The 5941-nt window shown below is 36.9% G+C and overlaps 1 pseudogene; it reads left to right on the top strand.

Moving 5' to 3' along the window:
• The first annotated feature begins 2619 nt into the window (after positions 1-2619).
• Positions 2620-5157, top strand: LOC109300342 (annotated as a pseudogene).
• Positions 5158-5941: the final 784 nt, after the last annotated feature.

Below are 5941 nucleotides of genomic sequence, written 5' to 3'. Positions count from 1 at the left end.
ATACACTTACACCTTGGGCGAATGGAAAACAGTTACTACATATGAAATTAAAAACAAACATGTTTACTTTGCAGGAACTGTTAAACACAGAGACTCAATCTCTGCTCTGATAGTAGATTGAAATGAAAGATTCAGAGAAGAACAAGTGAATCTGGGAACTAATTTTAGTATGAAGAGTTGGACAGAATCCACTCCCCTGTCATAATTCCACATAATGCAGTCAAGATTTTTTTCCAAAACTTACTTTGTATAGTGAATAGTCCTTGGTGACCCTTCTGATATATGTACATGTTGAAAATGTAAACATTTATACACATGGAATGGCAGCATCCTAAATTCATAGAGATTTAAGAACTTCAGCTTTTTCTGTCAATACAGTCAGGAAAAAAATGAAATCTACTGGTGAAGGGGCATCAAATATATGACCCATGGGCTAGTTTTAGACCTGGAGAGTTGGGTCATATAGCCCATGGGGCTTCTGGCCACAGCTGTCAGCAGTAAAGGAGTTAAGACCTCTGACATTGCTCAAATCCCATGAGAACACAGCAGCTGTTGTCTTCATACAGGCATTCAATTTCTCCTGAAACAAGCCCCAAGTGTACAGATGTTCAAGCTTTTTCTCCCAGAGTGAAATTGGTACCTGCAGGAGAAAAATAACTTGGGGACAACAAGGTTAAATCACTCCCAAGAGAGTTTCTCCTGGGAGAAGAAATATCTGTGCATGCTGCCATTGAATTTGGAGGTGGTCATTAAAATTGGTGGCATTTGGTAACAAGGGTTCAACAGAATCAATCAATGCTGAGGCTGCTGGTTGTGATGACAGGCATTGTGCAGCAGCAGCATTAATACCATCACCTCTGGTGCCAAAACAGAAGTTTTAGCAGCTATGTTAAGAAGTCCTACCATCCAGATCTTGCTAACCAACTCAACCTTGAATAACTAAAAACTTCAAGTTTGAGAGCAATGACAATAAAAAAATGCTCAAATTTTCACTAAGGAATAAACCTATTCCACCACATGAAGAGCAATGGATTAATATAAAGAATTAATAACTTGCCAGGCAGTTGAACTTAAATATAAATATCTTGTCACAAAATGTTTTAAGTCTCTCCTATGTTGCAATAACCTTTTTGGAAACGTTTGTGTTACTCTAGCCATTTAACTTGCTTTGCTGTCTAAAGCAATATGTAAAATTATTTAATTAATAGTATGCATAAATAAAAACACACATGCACATTCTTACAAAAATATTTAGGCATTTACTCTTAATTTGAAGGCTGTTGCAGTGCTCTGTCTACTGTTTTTGTTTAGTTTTCTATTATCTATTTCACGTAGTATTTTGTAAAAAACCTGAGGTTGAATTATACAAGCTGGCATAAATGTTGGTGTACATATATCACCCTGAATAAAGTATCTGAGTAAATGCTTATTCTGAGTAATGTATCTGTAAATCTGTGTGATAATAACTGATTGGAATAATTTATATACCACCAGCCTCTTATAACAGAATTGATTCACATAAGAAACACAAGATCAAGGGCAGAATACTCCAACACAAATCTTCTCGTATATCTTGTATGCAACTGACATGAAAAGTTGGAGGTTTCCCATATATTTTAGTTTACTTGATTATTGCACGGTGTTAAAAGTACAAATTTCTGCAATAACTCCTACATCTATTTTCCTTAGAGATTGTTCAAAAACCAATTTAAAATAGGCAGTTGATTAGAATCTATTTTCTACTTTTCTTAACTTCATGGCCTTCTTTACTTTTGTTTCTCTGTTTTCCTTTTCAATGTTCCCTGTTAAACTGCAGTACAAGTGGGTGGGGAAAAAAGAACATAAATATTGGTTATTCTTTACAATTATTTCTTAGGCTACTTGTCACCCTCCTATGCTCTAATAGTTTGTTATGAGCACTGAACCTACCAATTGTACAAGTCTTCTCAGTGAATTAACAGTTAAGCAAAACTTATATGTAGAAGTGTCTTAGGCTAAGCAGAGTAAGAGATGATCTCTGAGCTGAGCTCCCCCAAATTCCATCTCTGAGCTGGGCCCCCAATTTCCTTGCTTGAGTCAGTAACATTGGATTTGCTTAAATAAGTAATACTGAATAAAGATTTATATAGCTACAGGCAAGGATAGCTATAGGTTTTACATGGAACATGTAAAAGGAAGGAAGTTCTTTTTCACACCATGTGTAATTTAAGTTTGGAACTCATTGCCACCAGATGTTGTAGAAGCTGACAGTTAGCCAGATGCAAAAAGGGATTGGTTAAATTCTTGGAAGAAAGGGGCATTTATAGCTACTGAGCTTAGGAATTATGGATCTGACCTCTGAATTAGAACTTCCTAGACCTTAAATGATGCAGGCTGCAAGTGAGAGAGAAACAGTGGGGAAAAAAACCCTGGTTATACCTACTTCACTCTCTCTTTCAGCATCCATTTTCTGTCACTGTGTGACACAGGAGCCTATGGTATGGACAAGTAAATGGCAGTTTGTATGCTCTTCTCTACACTAATGAAGATGCTTGGGTTACAGTTCTTCACAACAAACACATGAGGATGGAACTTCATGTCCTTACATATGTGTAGCCATCTCTAAGTCTTTGTCTGAAGATGATAAAGAAATTTGTCCCCGGTAAGAATTTTCTTAATAAAGGAAGAAAGGAGACCTTTGTTGAGCAGTCCCCTCATTCCTTTATGCACTGGGAAATTCCCATGTTCTATGTAAAACCTATAGCCATCCTTGCCTGTAGCTATATAAATCTTTATTCAATGTTACTTATTTAAGCAAAACCAGTGTTAATCAATATCTTTTACTACCAAAAAAGTATATTTCCACAGTGTTCCTACACAGACATACCATCCTAATGAAGACCAGGGATGGGGATCTTTTACCAGGCTTCAGTTATACTAATTTTGCTACCCTCATCCTATTACTAATGTGAGCTAGCTACACAGGGATAAAAACAGCAGCACCTTGCCTTCATTAGGATGTTAGCACATGTAAATTCCTACATGTTAATTAGGTTGCAATGACAAAGTGCCTTTTCTAGCAATAAAATCCCACCTTTACAGGATGCAAGAAGTTTTACAGAAAGATTTTCAATCTAATTCCTTCTTTTTTCTAATGGAGCTGGACACTTAATACATCCCCTTTTAAATATAATTTTTAAGAAACACTTTCAATTTCTACTGATATGAATTTTTCAGGCTACAATCAGAAACTAAACATAACAGTTGGACTAAGTCAGACATACAACAGTGAGATTGTATACTATCTTGTATAATATCAGGAAACATAATCGGGTTTCTCATTGACTGATAAAAGTGGCCACCTGCAACTGCAAATAAAAAACTGGTCATTTAGAAACAGCCATGCAATGGAAAGTAGATTTGGCGCTTACTCCAAATCCCTCAGGATGAAAGTTGTCAAAATAATTCCAGTAAAATCTCTGTTATCCAGCATTTAACTAACCAGAATACTTTATTAACTGGAATTTCAGTGGCGAGACACAAACAGTACCATACCACACTGCTTTGCTTTCTGCTGTGCCCCTTTCAGTGGCAGGATACACACAGTGTGGCACCGCACTGTTCCTCTGCCTGCTGTGCCACTTTCAGCAGCAGTTCACACATGGCATCACACCACTTTGCTGCCTGCTGGGCTGCTTTCAGAAGCAGGATGCACACAGCACTATGCCACTTCACTGTCTCCTGTGCCACTCTGAGGGTACCCATGCAGGGTATATGGGGGTGTGCGCCCCTCACCCCTACTGCAGCAGCCTGCAGCCAGACTCCCTGGCGTTTGGGGTGGCTGACTATTATGGCATTCAGTATGATTTTTATTGCATCAAAAAGCAAACGCGAAAAGTGAAAAAGCTGTGTTGATATTAATGCAGAAAATAGACTTTTGTAGATGTCTAGAAAAAGGTGAGAACTGTAATGTTCTAATGAAAGAGTTCAATGTTGGATTGTCAATGATATACAATATCAAGGCTCAAAAGGAACAATTGCTCAAATTCGTCTCTAGTTCTGAGACAAGCAAAGCTGTTGAAAAATGCCATACTCTATATAAGCCTAAATTAGAGCAGCTTGATAGTGTTTTATATGAATGGTTTTCATTCAAATGATCAGAGGGTGTCCCTATCTCTGACCCAATGCTCATTAAAAAAAGTGAAAGATTTCTAGAAGCAAATGGATTTGACTGAACCCTACGCATTTTTGGCTGGATGACTTTTGTGTTTTAAACTTTGTCATGGCATTAGAAGGCTAGATGTGCCTGTGCAATAAAATCAGCTGACCATGAAGCTGCTGAAAATTATTGTGAATTTTTTAACAAACTAGCTGCTCAGTGCGATCTATCCCCTAACCAAATCTACAACGCAGATGAAACTGGCCTATTTTGGTAACGTTTGCTGAATTCTACCCTTGCTGGTGAAGATGAATCTAGTACTGCTGGTTCAAACAGAATAAAGACTGAATAACTGTGCTTATATGTGCTAATGCAGGAGGTACACATAAAGTGAAGCTTTTAGTGGTTAGAAAATCTAATTGTCCTAGAGCTTTTAAGGGTATTACACATTTGCCTGTTGTTTACAAAGCCAAAAGTAATGCATGGATGGACAAAGATTTTTTTATGACTGATTTCATCATGTTTTTGTACCCTCAGTGAAAGAACATTTTAGAAAAATTGGAAAACCTCAAGATAGTAAAGCTATTCTGTTATTAGACAATTGTCAAGCTCACCCTTCTGAATGTGAGTTAGTGTCAGGTAATATTTTTACCATCTTCCTGCCTGCCAATGTTACCTCACTGATTCAACCAATGGACCAGGGCATTATCGAGAACATGAAGTGTTATTACAGAAGAGATTTTCTGAGAAAGTTAATCAATCATGAAGGCACTATCAAGAACTTTCAATCTCTTTATAACATAAAAGATGCCATTTTAAATTCAGCTAGTGCCTGGAATTCTGTAAACAGTAAAACATTAAGAAGGGTTTGGAGAAAATTGTGGCATAGTATTCTGTTTGCAGAAGGGTTTTCGGATGAAGAAAACTTCGAAGGTTTTAATGTGAGACACAGAAAATATACAATAGCTCAAATTCTTGAAGCCATGAATGATGCTTCTTCCCAGTCAACAAACTTATAGAAAGTGAGATAGAAGAGTGGGTTGAAGCTGAAAAGGAGGTGAACATGTTTTTAGCAATGCAGAAATAATAGAGAGTGTTGTGAATCCTGAAAAGTCTAAGGTCACTGAAAAAGACTCTGAAGAAGGAGACTTTGGTAAAGAGGAGAAAATATCTCAGGCTATTGCTTTTTTATATATTGCCAACTTCATTAAATTTGCTGAATGGCCAAGTTGTTATTCTGCATAGGAGTGAGGAATAAAACAGCACTTTAGACACAGTGTCTTTCAGCAACATCTGTATACAAAAATGCCTAAATAATCTTCATTTCTAGCTTAATTTTGTTTTAAGGTTTCAGTTTACAGTTTTATTTCAAATATATTGGTTCCATGTTGCTTATCAAACCTTTCAGTCTTGATGGAGAACCTTCCCTCCATTTGACAATACCTGAAGAACTAATGCAATGTGGTGATGAAGTCTTCATAAACTACATTTGACATGAGCTTACTGAATACTAATGTATGAATACCATTACTGTCTCCCATCCTCCCTCCCTCTCTTATGTGTATTGTATCAAGCTTTGGTAAATCCTCTACTCATAATCATTTCACCTTATCCTGCTGAAGCCCATGGTAGCCCAAGACATGAATAACAATCCTTTTCAAAGCTATTAGCATATTAACATGTATCTTATTAAAATATGAACACCCAGGAAAGAAAACATTACAAATCAAGCCAATTGAAAAGGAAGTAAGGCAAAATTATACTTGCAGAAGGAGTTGCTCAATTCACAAAGAGTGCATCTGT

Source organism: Gavialis gangeticus, unplaced genomic scaffold (genome assembly GCF_001723915.1).
Source record: "Gavialis gangeticus isolate Ggan-Ray unplaced genomic scaffold, GavGan_comp1, whole genome shotgun sequence".
Classification (NCBI taxonomy): Eukaryota; Metazoa; Chordata; order Crocodylia; family Gavialidae; genus Gavialis; species Gavialis gangeticus.
The sequence above is the reverse complement of the archived record's forward strand: the minus strand, read 5'-3'. Positions and strand labels throughout refer to the sequence as shown.